Consider the following 17,464-nt stretch of genomic DNA (forward strand, 5'->3'; position numbering starts at 1 on the left):
CCAAGACGCTAGGCCCAGTTAGAAACGGTGTCATTAAAAACCACGTGAGAGAGCTCGGGAACAAAACAGAAAGAACGAGAAAGATCCGCCGGTGTTTTATAAAAAAGGGCTGCCAGCAGTATTAGACAAATTCAAGGACCTATCAAGTTTTTCAAGGACCTAACATGTTTTTCAAGCACTTTCAAGGACCTAAATTTAGCAAAAAAAAATTTCAAGGACTTTCAAGGACTCTCAAGGACCGTGGGAACCCTGAATAAGTAATGAAAAATAACAAGTTTTTTAACATCCTATGCCAGAAAATCAAGCAATAAGCTTGGAACTTGTACCAATTACTTAAGTTGTTGTTTTTAGTAACTGCATAACATTTCGTAAACCTAGCGTAAATATTACTGGAGATATGGCTTTTTTTATTAAAAAAAAAAGCTAATTTTTTGTTTTATGGTTTTTAGCTATAACTTTAAAACTATTCAATGGAATTAAACAAACTTTTCGTTGCAATTTAAAATGAATTACAAATGTATTGATTTAAAATTTAAAAAAAAAATTGCGAGAAACTGCGCAAGGTATGAGTATTTCAAGTAGTTCTTTTATGCTGCGTCATTCATAAGAAGGCGGCCAACAGTTTCATCCATCTAGATTTGGCTTTATTTCGCTATTCTGGCGCACACGCCTAAAATTTTTATGCGGCAGTCGATCTTGAACTAGTTAATCTAAGGCAGGTGGTGTGAGATAATTATGGGGTTAAATGCAGGTAGGAACTTCCGAGGATGGATAGAGCTGTACCCGTAGTAAGGAAGCGTATATGTATATTAGATGTACTAGTTAAGCAGCTAAGCAAGTATTGGCGACAGTTCTTTCTAAAATTTCCTATCATTTTGTATACCTGTGATAAAACTTATAAAATATTTATTATAAAAGAAATTTACACATAAAATTTTTAAGGATTAATTTCTTATTTAATAAAAGTATTTCAATTTATTCAATGGGAATTATTTTAATCTCTTTTAGCCTAAGAAAACAATTTAAACAACCTAATTTGAATTTCATTAGCTTATTCAATTAGCTTATTGTTAGATTGCAGAAAACTTTGGATTAAAGCTTCTCTCTTGCTTAAAGAAACAGAGTATCATGTATAAATTATGCTAACAAAAAGGCATATTACGAACATATTTTTATAAACTCATTAAATAATCAATTTAAATCAAAACGTTGGCATTTTTATTCATATTATTAACATTTAACTTATATCCAAATGTACATGTATATATCAAAAAATATTTATGAAACAGATATAGGTAGTACTTAGACTAAAAAAATGAATATGGCATACAACAAACTTTTTTAAAAGGGATTATTTTATTTATCTAAAATATAAAAAGAAAAATAATTAATAAATAATATTTTTATCGATAATTTTTTTAAACATGGTAGAAAAATAACGAATAAAGAAAAATACTTAATAAATAATAATATCTTTATCTATAATGTTCTAAAAATAGTTCTGCTTTTTAAGTTCAGCCCATGTGTGAATCAGGAAGTTATTAAATTAAATCAGTTTTTGATTTGTTGTAGTTATATTAGTTTATCTAATTCAAGTTCTTTTGGTTTCTTTCAACTTTTTTAGAGCCTAACTTACAAAATAAATATTTCAATTGTAGAACTAAGAAATTTTTTTTAACTGTATGCTGTATTCATTTCTTTAGTTGTGCATAATTTAACCTCGATGTATAATTTAATTTTCTGTTTAAGTTCTTCTAAGAGGAAAGAAAAACATTACTTGTATGGCTCTGATGAAATTAAAAACCTGCAAAATTCCTGAGCAACTGAATTCCTTACAGATTAAAAGAATATAAATAAAAGAAATTACTACAGAATACAATTTATGTTCTAATTCTTGACTTGTGAAATGATACTCACATTATGTTTGTCATTTCATCATACAACACAGAAGCAGATAGTGTTACCAATGAATCATGTATAATATGATACTGTCCATGAAGCAGTATGAGTTAAAATCATGTATGAAGTATTTTATTTATAATATACCTTTGAGGTTAGGGGGTACATTATTAAGATATGATTTATAGTGGTGAGCTGCAATGATTCAGTAGTTAAGGTTCTGTACTTCTGTACTTGAGAAGAACTGGGGTCAGATACCCAGTGGTGGCTTGAAGCCATCTAGCTTCCGATTGATGATTCCAGCTTGTCTGGGAAGTAAAGGCGCCTTGCGTGCAATGCTAACCACATTGCCACAATCATGCTGTTGGTCACAAAATTGAACCTCCAAGACACCATGGCCAACACCTGCTGTTGCAGGAATGCTGTACTTTACTAATTTATAGTAGCATGAAATTCATACAATAAGGGTTTAATAACTTGTAAATAAAAAAGTTTTGCATAAGTAACATTATAAAAAAATATATTCTAAAAGATTTAACATGTTTCTGAATTCTTAAAATAAATAATAAAATTTTTCAAATAGTTTTATATAAAAACGGGTGAAAAAGGTATATATTTTCATATTCTACATGAAATATCGGTATTCTTCATATTGTTGTATGCAATCACTCTTGAAAATCATAATTTTTCATTCTTTAATTCCCAATTTCATAATTCTAGAACTTTAGAGTTAGAAGTGAAATTATCATTGGTTTTCAAAAAGGACTTTAATTCCACATTCACTTTAAGAAACAATGTATCTCGTATATTAAACAATGTATCTCGTATATTTAAGTACCCTTAAGAAAAGTAATTAGGAAAATAATATCTACTAAATATATGAAAAAAGATCTGTTATTATAAAACAATTTTTAACCGAAATTATGTTTTTTTAATTTAATGGCATTAATTTAAATTCAACATTCAGAGTTTTTGTCTAAGTTCACTTAATCATAGTCAGGTCCTGGTACCTTCTGGATAATGTGGGTGTTTAATAAATTAGCACTAATTCATTCAGGGTTTTCTCTGAAACTTATTAAACTATTTTTAAAAGAAAATAAAAATCGTATACTTGGAATGATAAATTTGCGTAATTTATTTGTCATTAAAAAAATTATGCTGAAAAATGTGTTATGCATGTTTTATGTTGTTGTATAAAGACCACTATTTTGCTGTTATACAACCTTTAGGCACAATGTTCAGAAAATAATAAGTTATAAAAGAGGTATGTTACTCTTTTGGGGGAAAGTCATACCTAAAACTTTACTTTCGTATTGGGGTGAGTTAGGAATAGTGTAATAAGAGGGAAGATCCAACTGATTAATCAAAACTATAAATATTTTCAACAATTTGCTCAAGTAGATCTACCTAAAAAGTGAAAAAAATTTAATCTTTGCATTTAATTGGAATAGATTTGATCACAAAATGTCTGAAGTAATTCAGTTCAGTAAAAATATCTGCTTTATTTAACTGTTTATGTACTCAATATTTATGACATTATCCAAAACTAAATTTCTCTAAAAATGAAATTTAACACCCATATGTTTAGTCCTAATGTTCTCTACTGAAGAAATTGAAAATTTTATAACTGCTTCATTATCACAAAACAATTTTATCTTAGAATAGAACAAAACGATTATAAAAAAATTTAATCTTAAAAGATAATTTTTTTGATTATTGATTTATCGTTTAAAACTAATATATATTAAAACCATATTAATTATTTTGCAGCTACTGTCATTGTATTCATCTTACATTCTGGACAAGCTTATACATTTCTGCTGCGTTGATCTCCCAAGAAATTGATCAATAGAAATTATCATAGCACCCATTTAGACTATGCCATCTCTATTTGTTGCAAAATCTGAGTCACAATTTAAAGTACTAATTTTATATAAATTTAACAAATAATTTTCACTGTCATTTATATGTTATTACATAGCCTAATAATTTAAGCAAAATATTCCAAAATTTAATACCAGGATTTGGAATTTTAGTAGCATACTGACTGCTTAGTTCAAATCTGGTCTAGTTCAATTTGAATTGAAAACCAAACATCCTAGTATGTTTCTATAAGGAAATTTTAACATTTCATCTCTTATTTACACCATTGATCAGACAATCAAACTTAATCCAATTCTATAGCAATTGATCAATTTAATCTGTAACAATTGATCAATCTAATCTGCAACAATTGATGGCAAAATAGCAAATGGCAAACCACGTGGAAGTAACGGTGGAATTATCGCTCATCAGGTGGGTCAAAATGGTAGGTGATTACTCGAATAAGTGACTCGAAATTTGGAGTATGCTATAAAGTCTTATTAAATTATTTTGATTTTAAAAACTAAATGGAATTATGTGACAATAACTGTCAAAAACACTCATACAATTTATCAAAAAAATAATGAAAATTGACTTAGCTCAATACCATACATTGTTAATTATTGCTGGAACGTTGAAGTAAAATTTCACAAATTAAAAAAAAAAATTTTTTTGAAACAGTTAAAATTTAAAAAAATTAATTTTTTTTTTCTGAATCGTTGATTCACAAAGGGTTGTATAACATAAAAATCATAAATTTCAAATTCTGAATTTCTTTCAGTGTTTTTTAAAATTGTGCATTCTTGTGTAACAGATGTTTATTTTAAGCAGCTGTAACCTACCATATCTTATTGGTACACTTTTAAATCATTTAGTATTTTTATATTACCTTCATCATTTTTAGATGCATAAAAATGTCTCAGTTACAATACAAGTTTGAGCGTCATGTACACTTTTCACTTTTGATTCTTTTTCAAAAATATCAATTGAGAATCAGTTTCTTCTTTATCACTCTCGGTTCCAATCAATAGGTTTATATCCCTAACATTTTGCCATCAATTGATAGGAAACATGGCAATACCTCCTTTAAGGTAAACCTCTGTGATGCATAGAAAAGAACATGGTAATATCTACCTGTAAGGCACCAGGCGCTTTGGAGTTATATTCAGAATCTATAATTTCTCAGCAGTCTGAATAAATGTTTGATCTTATAAATACCTCGATAACTAGGTTTCTGTTCTCTTTTTTTTTTTAACCCAGCTGTGATAAGTACAAGGTAAAACTGATTGCAAGAAGAAAGGAATTTTTATGAGAATAGGAAAATAGAGCATTTACTGCACAATTTCAACTTGTGGGGTCTTATACGAGGGTTATTTTGTTTTGAAGGTCTGATTGGTCGCGAATGGAAAGCTTTGAGGAAAATCTGCTAGGTCTGTGCGCAGACCTCCAGCGCTGTGTCTGTAGTTGGTGCAGAGAACGGGTCGATTCGCAGTTATCATTTCTGAGTATGTAGGGAGCTGCACATAAACATGCTTCAAAAAATAGTCTCCCGCCAAATGTGAATTGCGTTCAGTCATTCGATTTCTGTATGCTGAAGGAAGCAGTGCAGCTGAAATTCATAGATGAATGAGTAAGTGTACAGAGAAATGTTCATGAAAGACAGCAAAGTGTGGAAATGGTGAGGAACTTTGATGCTGGAAGCACATATGTTCATTATGCAGACGGCCAGTGAAGAAAGCCAGTGTCAACCAATGATCTTGTTCAGCGTATGGATCAAGAAATTTGTGGAAATCGGAGGTTCGCAATTTCTAGGTGGAGTGATTTGCTTCTGGAAATTTCACAGTCAGCTCTCTATACCATTGAGAGTGAATTATTAGAGTACCACAAACTCTCCACGAGATAGGTTCCCAAGATGCGATCTGACCATTACAAAACTCACCAAATGGGCACCGTATTAACCTTTCTCCAGCGCTACCCTCATGACAGAGATGAGCTTTTGGACGAAATTGAATCCAAACAGCGGATGCATTCACACACCCCGAGTTGTATACTAATGAAGTTCAAGTGCGTTCTCCCCAAAAGAGTGTATGGTTACAGTGTTTTGGGACCATAAAGGTGTTCTCTTGGAGGAATTCATGCCACATGGCACAACCATCACTGCAGCTTTGTACAGCAAGACTCTTCAATATCTTCGAAGGACAATTCAGAACATTGCCTGACAGAACATTGCTGTCAGGCAATGTCCTTCTTCATGACAATGTACAGTCGCACACTGCGGATGCAACAACCATCCTCCTGCTGCATTTTGGAGGGGAAGTTTTTGATCACCCACTATACAGTCCTGACTTGGTTCCCTCAGATTTTCATCTCTTTGCCCACATGAAACGCAGCCTAGGAGGACAAACTTTTCCTACAGACAGGGAGCTGCAGAACAGTGCACAGAATTGGCTGAATACACAGACGGCTGCTTTCTATGATGAAGGTATTGGAAAAATGGTAGCACGCTATGACAAATGTATGAATCAGAATGATGATTATGTCGAAAAGTAGCTCAATGTATCACATTGCTCTTTATAAAATTTTCTATTCTGACTGTGATTTTTATGTTGCCCTCGTAACCTGTGTCATCCTGATGAAAATATCAAAAGATGACATCATCTGAAATATTTTATTTTCTTTCCACTCTTTGCTAAGATAACTGAAAGTGACAGGAGAACGATTGATTCATTAGTAGTAAAATAGCTATTTTTAGTAATTTATAAGGCAAAATATTTACATGCTCTATAAAATGGTTAAAAGATGCAATTTTTTTTTTAAATTTAAATAAAGAAATATTTGTTTTTGCCTTTTTCAAATTTAGGAAAAGTGGTATCTAGTTTGAAGAGACTGAAAATAACATTTGGGGGCATACATGATTGTAAAATTTTACCCAACAACATTTGCAAAACGTTTTTTTTTTTAATTTTGCAAAATAACTTTTTTTAATTCACCTTAAATTTTAACATTAGAAAGAACATTTATCTTGCAGGGTGGCCACTCAAATCAGATTTCAAATTTTCCTGATTTTTCCAGGTGAAAATCTTAAAATTTCAAAGTTCATTTTTTTTTCTCTTATAAAGTGTAGGATATGTACAAGAAAAGTGTCTATATTATAAAATATCTTATTCAAAATGTCATTTTTTTTAACATATCTTAAAAAAAAAATTTATTTTAACAAAATTTTGTTTTTTTATTTTTTAATGTTCCGGTACAACATTAATTTTTAAAAAATTAAGATATGTGGATAAAATAATATATGTGTAGCTTGCAGAGTATATTGTTTTTATTGAATAACGTTTTTTAATGTGTTACTTTAAGTAGTATTTGCTCAAAGTGTACCTACAAAATGGCAAAAACAGAATGACGAATAAAACCTTGGATATGTATTGTTTAATATATTTTCATTAAGCAAAAGAAAACTGTTTCAGATGATTACATATCAACAAATTTCTATAATTACAGCGGATCCCAAAAGTGTTTGTTCACTTATAACTTTTATTGAAATAGGAAATAAAAATTCATTAATTAAAATGAATATTTCACAATGGGTATTTGATAATAAGATGTATAATCTATTCTTAGCAAAACTGCATGGAATATTTTAAAAACAAAGCAAAAGTTAATTTTTAAGACATCAATAATTAAATAGTAACAAAAATTTTACCCCATGAAAGTCATTGAACAGTTAAATGTTTTCACATTTTAGAATTAAAATTATCATCAATCAATTGCTTTAATTTTCATAATTTGCATTTAATTTTTTTACTTATTTATTAACAATTTAGTATCAAACTTATAATAGCAAAATTATATTTTAAATTTTGCTTGCTAACTCCGTAATATTTTATTTTATCATTTAAAAATGACTCGTGGTCGTAATAAAACAATACATTATTTGTCATCATAGGAGGTAAATCAGTAATGAATAAGTTAAATTAGTTTATTGTTTCCTATTGCACTGTGCAATATGTAATAAAAATGATTAAAAGAAGGACTTCATATCAGAGATTAAAATTTGTGGAAAAATTCATAAATTCGCAATTGAGTGTTGTAAAAGTTCTGTAAAATTGTTTTTAAAAAATTCTGCACGAATTTCACCTGACAAAAAAAAAACTAGTTACATGTATTTACAAACTTATAACAGCTATTGCAGATTCGAAAGGAAACTAATGTCATTGTTAACTTAACGAATTAACGAACTAAATGTTAATTTAACGAAAAATTAGGATATTTACTAATAGACAGAGTTTTTCTTTTAAAGTGTACAGTGAATTTTGTGGGATAAAGTTTTTGTCACTTTTTGATGATTGATTCCTTAAAAATAAACTTTTCCTTTGTTTCTAAAATATTCCATACAGATCAGAATACATTTTTTATTATATTAAATATCCATTCTGAAATATTCATTTTAATTAATGGAGAGTCTTATTTCATTGAAAGTCGTAAGTGTACCATCACTTTTGTGAGTCACTGTAATTACATTTCAATATAAAGCTGTACTGTATACTACATTATACTGAATTTTATCTTACCAGTGCTTTGCATAAAATTAATTGATCATATTTTCCTTAAACCAATATCTGAAGACAAACTTTTAAATTAGGGGTGCAGAACCTGCTGCCCACCAACCCTTGATGTGCGGCCCGCGGACGCAATCTGAACAAAATCAATTCCTTTTTTTTTTTTTTTAAATTTTTTATTCGGAAATTTGAAATTAATGCAATTACGTTTTTAACGCACCCAATCTCAATCAATCCAGTTTTCCGATCGCTATTTTTCATTGGTTAACGCTACTGATTTAAGCATAGTTTTGAAAATCTCAATATCTTTAATACGTTATTATTATGATACACAAATTTCGAAGTTTAGTTATCAATTTTGATGCTCTTCGCGTGTCCGGATTTATCAGAAATCCAATGACTTTTCGGTGGTTATTGCTACCCATTTTCACGTAGTTTCCCTACCCATTTTCATTTAGTTTCCCTACCCATTTTCACGTAGTTTCCCTACCCATTTTCATGTAGTTTCCCTACCCATTTTCACATAGTTTCCCTATCCATTTTCACATAGTTTCCCTACCCATTTTCACTTAGTTTCCGAAATTGCAATTTATGAAAGTTACGAAGCGCTTTATTTGCGCAAACTTTATATCAAATCTGAATGAGTTTTGATCCTTTTTTTGGCAGTTATTGTGTGGCATTTTCGTAGCAGACATTTTCTTGTGGGTTTTAAAATTTCGATATTTAAGCAAGATATTACGAATCGTGAGTAAAGAATCACTTATTTAGATAACCATTTTTTAACGTGATTTATTTGTGCCGATTTTATGGCAAATCAAATTCTTTTTCAATCGTTATTTTGGTAATTATTGCTACACATTTCTACAATGTCCCATATTTTTTAGTCCCGATATTTTTTATACGCTATTGTGACACTTTAATTTCGAATCCCGCATTTAATGCACTTTATTTACACCAATTTCATCATAAATGAATATAAAGGTATTTTGATAGTTTTTTTTTGGTACTTATTACTACGCTTTCCCCCGTGATTTAAAAATTTATAATATTTTTAACACTATAATTTGACAACATGCAAGTTTCTAATCACGCATTAAAATAATTACTTTTTTCGTGCTCTATTTGTGCTAATTTTAACATAAATATAAAAGGTTTTTCGAACGTGTTTTATTTTTTATTTCCCGTTATTGCTGCATTTTTACTTGCCTTTGAATATCCCGATATTTTAACACAATATCACAACCTGTGAAACTCGATTCTATTTTAATTTTTTTTTTTTTGTAACTTAAAAAAAAAGTAATTACGTATCCCAGCGAAATCGACACCTTCCCGAAGCGAATAAAAAAAATAACAAGATTTATATTAAACACGGTCTCTTTCACAAAAAAATAATTCAAAACACGTGCCTATTACTTTAGTTCCATGAACACTTGCAAATTTCACAACACACACAAAATCTATTCTTTTTGTTGTTATCATATGATTTAAAAATCACATATCGCGATTCGTATTTACGCGTTTTAAAAATCATACGTTTTGATTCTTCTCGCAATTTAAATAGTTATCGTAATTCGTATTTACGTGATCTTAAAATTGCACATCGCATTAACATTAATGAAATTTAAAAATCATCCATTGTGATTCGTATTCTCGAGATTTAAAATCTCATATCGCGATTAGCGTTTTGGCTTTTTAAAAATCCTACACTGTAACTCTTCTCCCAATTCAAAAATTATACACCGCGATCCATATTAACGCGATTTAAAAACCACAAGTCGCGATTCATATTCACGTATTTTAAAAATCATACGCTGTGAGACTTCTCGAATTTTAATAAAATCCCACACCTCGGCTCGTAAACACGTGATTTGAAAACCACGCATCGCGTTTTTTATTTACGAATTTTAAAAATCACACATAACAATTCATATTGAAGCAATTTAAATATAACACATCACTATTTCATAGCTGCCAACAGAAATAGGAAAAAATCCAGTAGATTTTTACGAAAATTAATTTCATGATAATTGTTACATATGTTACTAAAAACTTTATACATAGGGAATATTACGGATTTTTATGTCACCAAAAAAGAAAAACTGCAATATTTTCCAGTCATGATTGGCATTAAATATGCTTGAAATGTACTGCATTATGCTTACTCGTGATTTTGAATAGTAATAGGCATTTAATTCATAAAAAGGAATTAAGATTTTTTAATTTATTGAAAAAGGAAATAAAAATAAACATTTTAGAACAAAAAGGAAAAAGGCTTTTAAACTGATTTCTGTAAATGAGGCTCGCTTCATTATATATTAGTAATACTAAATTTTCTCTGATAAATTCTATCTGATTTTCTGATTCTGCTTTTTTTTATTAAGTTTTGCAGTTTCTAATTTTAAACATTTAAAAGTATTTAATCTTATGCAAACAAATTACAAAGTTAACACGTTGAATGCACGCTAATTTTAAATGGCTTGTCCATTCCGTCTAGCCAAATGGTAAACTACAAAATAGTAACTACAAACAATCTAAATATACAAATATTAGACAGATTTCGCCAGTTTTTTAAAAGGTTTAACATGACATATCTGTAAAAAATGGTAAATTATATAAGCCTACGAATTGTTTAGAAATAGTAGTGCATAAAAATCTAATAAATTGCATTTATTGAACCAAGAATCACAATTAATAAACTTGAAAAAATTTATTCGCTGCCCAGAGTAAGTTGCCATCTCTGCATATATAAATAAAACTGTTGTCGTTGTTGTTCATTTACGTCGCACTAGAGCTGCACATTGGGCTATTGGCGACGGTCTGGGAAACATCCCTGAGGATGATCCTAAGAAATGCCATCGCAATTTTGATCCTCTGCAGAGGGGATGGCACCCCCGCTTCGGTAGCCCGACGACCTGCACGCGAAGTCGAGCACTTTACGGTAGAACAGTTTAACGAGGACCCATACTGCACATCCTCGGTCCCTACGCAGGCTGATCCAAGTGGTCACCCACCCGCACACTGACCGTAGCCAGTGATGCTAGACTTCAGTGATCTGCTGGGAACCGTGTCTTAACGATCAGTCCACTGCGGGACATAATATAAAACTATGTGTGTTCCATATTGCATTAATTTCTTCAAATCATTTTAGTAACGATAATAATATTTAAAAAAAAAATTTACTCGAATTATGTGATTCTAATAATCATGGCTTTGCCGGTCTCCCGGACTTGAAACTTTTGTTCACGCTAATATCCAGAGGTTGCAGGATTTTTGTTAAACCACCTGGAATAACGCTAAGTTCAGCACCGATGTTTTTTTTTAAGCTTCAGCCTTTACACTGTCTTTTATGTGTGCCCTCATGGAATCCATAATTAGTACTCCTTTGGAATTGAAAAAGGCACCTTCTCTCTTCTTCCAAACTTCTTGAAACCAATCTAGCATAATGTCCTCGTTGCACCAATCCTTTTCATTGCACCGTATTATGACACTTCGAGGATAATTTTCCTTGGGAATTGTTTTTCTCTCAAAGATTAAGAGCGGCTTCAACTTTGTGCCGTCAGCACAGCAGGCGAGCATCACTGTGAAATGGGTCTTTTCTTGACCAGTTGTTGTTATTGATACTGTTTTCATTTCACAATTATCAACGGTGCGATTAGGCAGGCAATCAAATGTTAATGGAACTTCGTCCATATTTATAATATTTTTTAGGGAATACTTCCCTTCTGCAATAACTTTCCTTGTAAACTGAAGGAAAGAAGCTTTTTTTTCATCTACATCGTCCGGAACAGCCTGACACATTGTCATTCTGCTGCGAACTCTCAAGTTTTTACGACGCATGAAGCGGTAAACCCAATTTATTCCTCCCTTGAAATCCGTTATCTGCATCTCTTCTGCCATGGACTTCGCTCGGAGACGGATTTTAACTGTTGAAATGGAGCGTCCGGCATTTCTTTGGTCGAGAACCCATCTCAATAAATTTTCCTCTAAAGCTGGACATTTTACTTTTCCGTGCCGATTGGATAGCTTTCTTCCCATGCTTTTTAGCACATCCTTTTGTTTGCGCCAATTTCTCACCGCTTTCTCATCCACTTCAAAATAACGGCCCGCTTCTCTATTTCCATCTTTTTCAGCTTTCACAACTACCTTGAGTTTAAACTCAGCAGTAAAACTCCGGCGATGTTTCACAGACATAATGTTGGATCAACGCTATCGAAGATGAAAGACAAAATACGAAAACAAAATACTGTGCAACGTGCTATCCTCGTGATAAGTGGTAATGAAATGTGAAAATGTTAAAACAAAACAAAAATAGTATAAACTAAACAAAAGTATTAACAAAAGAAAAATATTAATAAAACAAAAATGCATCAGAATTGAAGATAAAACGATTTAAAAAATATAATAATAAGCTGAGGAAGATGATCGAAATCAGACAGAAATATGAGCAATGAAAAAAAAACAATAAAAAGCGCTCTCCCAAGCATTTAAAACAAGTTTCTATTTTTAGCAATTCCTCCCCCTATTTTTGCTTCTCAAATCTGTTTTTTCTTTTTNTAACTCCGCCTAGGACGGTCTTTCTTTTATCCCCTGTCTAAAATTCTCACACACTTAGCTTTTCCCCTCTTCACTGACCCTCAGTTGAAAGTTTCGAATTCTTCTGCAACATTTTAATTGTAAGATTATTCAAGGTTATTCAAAGCTCATCAGCACCCTTTATTCATCAAACATTCACATGTTTTTAACAAGCAGCTGAAGAAGAAAGGGGAGTGGAGAGAGGCATTCATGACAAGTGGAAGAGACATATTTCCTGAAAAAAGCAGGGGGTGGTGTGTTTGTTTTCCAGTTGAGGTTATCACAGGCCCCACCCTGATTTCCTTCATTCATTCCCTTCTAATTTATGCTTCTCCACTCCACGCCCATTTCCTACACTCAATAGCTGTTCATATGACAGAAGGGAAAGAGACTTAGTTCTCTTGCGGATAGTGGTTTCCAGAAAGTGATTCCAAGAAAGGTCTCGCGCAGTTATTTATATTTGATCATCGGCAGTTCACAACAGCGTGTTTTACAAATTTCAAAGATTTTAACCGTGAACAACCAGCGTATTATCCGCACTGGCGGATAGTCCGCAGCTTCAAAAAGTTCGCATTTTAAACACAGATAGTCCGCGGACTATACGCGCTAAATTACGGTGCCAACTTTCAATATTATAATAACTATACAATTCGAGTTTTGAATCAAAAATGTAATATTTATCAACAAAACAGTAAAATTAAATATTAATATATAGTTAGCTCTAAAAATTTGTTTTTTAAAATTAAAATATGTTATAAAAGGGTAAAATGAAATAGAAAAAATTAGCATTAATGCAAGAATTGCAACAATTTGTCGACAAACATTGCTGTTAGCGTTTGAAAAAAATGTGTGATTGGTTGATTTGCTGAGAAAAAATAATTTACAGATTTCTTTAAATGGGAGTCCAAAATCTTTCAGAAAAAGAGTCCAATATAAAATCTATTACAGTACAGAACCCGTTATCCGGAAATCAGAAAACCGGAAAACCAAAAAACCGGAACGAAATTCGATACATTTTCCCGCGGTTTTCAAAAAAAAAAATTTTTCCTAAAAACATTTTAGGATTTTTCTTCCTTTTTTGAAAGATGTTCACCTTACCATCAATTTGGAAATAATCATTAGTGTATTACTTCGTCGTTTCTTCTTCTTTTTAAGATTATTTCCACAAAAAAAAATCTTTTTTAGTTGGGTTTAGCAATAAAAAAAACGGCTTTTTGTAGCGATTCAGAAAACCGGAAAAATCATTTATCCGGAATAGCGATGGTCCCGATCGTTCCGGATAATCGGTTCCCTACTGTATTATTAAATTATAACCAACCAATTTTTGGAGAATTTTATAAAGTTAAAAATACAAAAACATTTTGTCAAAATAGAAAAAAATTACCACCCTCAACTGCGAACAAACTTGAGCCATAAATGGATTCAGCCCATGGACAGAATTTAAAAGCAGAAGCAAATATCCTAACCCCTTCTTCCTTGTCCACCATAATCTTTGCTTCCCTAAATTGCTCAGTTCATAGTCTGCATAGAGATCAAAGGTTTCTATATTTGTTTAGCAACCACGGGAGAATTTTACGTGGCATTCTAGTCTAACAAGGTTAAAATGGAGCAAATTTTGATGCAAGCAAAGTATAGCTAAGTTTATGATATTTTAACTGTTTGGAGATACATTTCAGTCTAAAAAATGTGGGTATAATGGATGAAATAATTCTAATCAAGAAAATTAGTAAATAATTTAAATTAATGAAATTAAAAAAATATCTAAGAAACAATTTCCAGCTTTTCTTTAAAATTCCTTGATTTTTCCAGGTTTTCATCCTTATTTCCCTGATTTTTCCAGGTTTTTTCCAGTATAAAAAAAAATTCCCTGATAATTCCAGGTTTTCCAGGTGAGTGGCCACCCTGTACTTGATAAATATCTAATCTAGTTGATTTTTTCCAAAAATTACAATATTTTCAACATATAAAAATAATAGAGACTTATACATGTAAACATAATTGCACCACTGAGTTTAAATAGAACATTAGCAATGAACCACTCTTGATCACATTGGTGAAGTCCATATAAGGCTATTTTCATTATACAAAGCCAGGTTTATCTTCATTTACCAAACCTAATGGTTGTCTCATAAAAGTTGCTCATTAAGCATAGCGTAAAAGTGAGGACACACCATGGTTGACAATGGCAGCATTTTAACAAGCACAAAGAAGGTAAATAAGTCTTATCAATAAAAAATTTACTACAGAAGTAAAAATCTCATATGATTCCTTTTCTACTTGTTCATTGCCTTGTGCTACTAATCTGATTTTATGCTACTAATCTGATGCTCATGACCTCACTAATAAGAAAGGCAAGAATTTTTTCTCCTTTTTCACTCTTTTCGACCATGTTTTACCCACCCGTCTAATAATCTCTTTAGAGGGGGACTGGAAGCAAAACACCACATGCTGATCATGTGAGGCTGATGACTTCATCAATAAGATCAGCAAGATTTTTTTTTCTTTTCTCTTTTCGACCAAATGGCTTCACCCACCCATCCACTCCCAGATATGAGTTTGAATTTCCATTTCAGCTTCATAATTTTTTTTCCCGAATCATTTTTTTTTTTTTTTTNTTTTTTTTTTTTTTTTTTGCTCTGCGCAATTGTTTTTACCAAGAACACATTTTTTTTCATATCTCCAGAATAAAGACATATAATTATTCTCATGTCATAAATTGAAATTTGCTACACATTCGTTAATGACATCGTACAATCCATCGTCAATCAACCTTATTCCACAATATATTTTTAAAAAATTAGAAAAATATACACCATTTATCAGAGCAAATTATGGTAGTCTGTTTTTGTTTTTTTTTTAATATTTCTTGTAAACTTTTTCATAAACTTTTCTTTATAATATCCATGTTGATTGCGGAATTCCTGTCCGAAGCCCGGGGAAAAAAGAAACTACTGGCAGATAAGTCATCAAGCGGCGTATCTAAGGGAAATTACTGCAGACAAGATTTAGAAGTAATTTGCATTGAAAAACAAAAATAAAAAGTTCAAATTAGGTGAAAATATAAATACATTCAAACCTTTTAATACTTTACAAACAGAAAATTTGCTATACCTAATTATTTCAATTCTAAGTTTTTGAACATAAAAGTCAGGAACAAAAGGAAAAGAGATATGAAATATTGCCACACCTTCAGGTATATTATTCGCAAATAAAATATTTTTAGTAAGTATTTAGTACTCAACTATTTAAATTAAGAGGAATTAATGGAAATTTTTAAATTATTATACATATTTTAATAATTGATTGTTAACAATTTAATTATATTGTAAACATTCTATATTCTTTTACTAAAAGAAATGAAAAAAATTTCCGTGAGAAAATAAAGAAACTTATTCTTTTAAGGAAAAAACTAATTTTAATGAATACATCTTTTAGACACATCATAAAATATATAAAACCACCAAAGGAATGAAATATTAGAGTACAAATTTACTCACATGACTATTTAGATAGAACAAAAATTTATTCCATATTTTAAACTAACTTTGCTAATGATTCGCATTTCTACATACTTTACATGTTAATTACCAATTGGCTGCTGCTGAAATGCAGTTGCAGTTTCTAAAATTTTCCCATGTAGAACATCATATTACTTGAGAGTCTTAAAAGAAATAAGAAAATATTACTTTTGGCATAATTGAATTAAATTATTTTGTTTATTAAATTATTTTAATTTAGTAAATTATTACATTTTTGATCTTGATAAAACAGTGATTTTTTTTAATGGAATAGTTTAAATAATTTTGCTACTTATGCTTTTTGATTAAATAGTTCATTTTATTTATTTGGCTTAGTTCTTTACATCTCACAAGAGCTGCACTCATGAGCTATTGGTAAAGTGTCATAGTTACTTTTCTTCAATAATATATGGTGAGCAAAAAAATAAACTGAATTTCTATTAATCCAATGAAAGGATTTTTATTCAACCAAATATAACTTCAATTGTTCAATGGGTTTAGCTATGTTTTAACTTCAACACTTTGGTTACAAAATTTAGGCAATAGATCTAAAGTTTTTACACCCAGGGATGAGATTGGCCAAAAGGCAAAAAAGCTTAATTTCCACGCGAGTACAGTGGAGTGCCAACTTTTTTTTGACTGGGGGGGGGGGCGAGCCAATGCAAAGTCATAAGCTTTGCTTGATTTAATATTTTAAAGTTAGTTGTATTATTTTAATATTGTAATTTGTCTAATTGTAATTATCTAAACTATTTCCGTTGTTTATGACGACGATGATTTAACTATTGCATCCACACCAATTTAGTTAACAAAAAATGATTTATCAATCCGAAACTAATTAAAAAGAAAAAAAGTGTATTAAAATGTAAAAAATTTAATTAATGAATTTTGTAATTGTACTCCTTTAAACTTGTTAATGCTGAGCAATACTATTAATAATTTAATCAATAATTTTGATTCTAGCATGGATTTGAATTTAATCATGAATATAAATTTTCAGTTTACAAAAAAATGGAAAATTAACTATCATAATTTTAATGATAAGCACAAGAT

At 30.6% G+C, this 17,464-nt stretch overlaps 1 long non-coding RNA gene across 6 annotated transcripts in view; it reads right to left on the minus strand.

Moving 5' to 3' along the window:
* Window positions 1-2,015: 2,015 nt before the first annotated feature.
* Window positions 2,016-17,464, minus strand: part of LOC107455487 (uncharacterized) — a 34,906-nt gene continuing 19,457 nt past the window's right edge. For 4 of the 6 annotated variants that reach the window (XR_011638114.1, XR_011638113.1, XR_011638112.1 and 1 more), the window contains exon 4: window positions 16,283-16,554. This is a non-coding gene — a long non-coding RNA (uncharacterized lncRNA). Of the gene's footprint in view, window positions 2,308-16,282; window positions 16,555-17,464 lie in introns of those variants that run through there. The other 2 variants (XR_011638111.1, XR_011638115.1) reach the window with 2 other exon arrangements.

The sequence above is a fragment of the Parasteatoda tepidariorum genome, chromosome X1, assembly GCF_043381705.1.
Source record: "Parasteatoda tepidariorum isolate YZ-2023 chromosome X1, CAS_Ptep_4.0, whole genome shotgun sequence".
Lineage (NCBI taxonomy): Eukaryota > Metazoa > Arthropoda > Arachnida > Araneae > Theridiidae > Parasteatoda > Parasteatoda tepidariorum.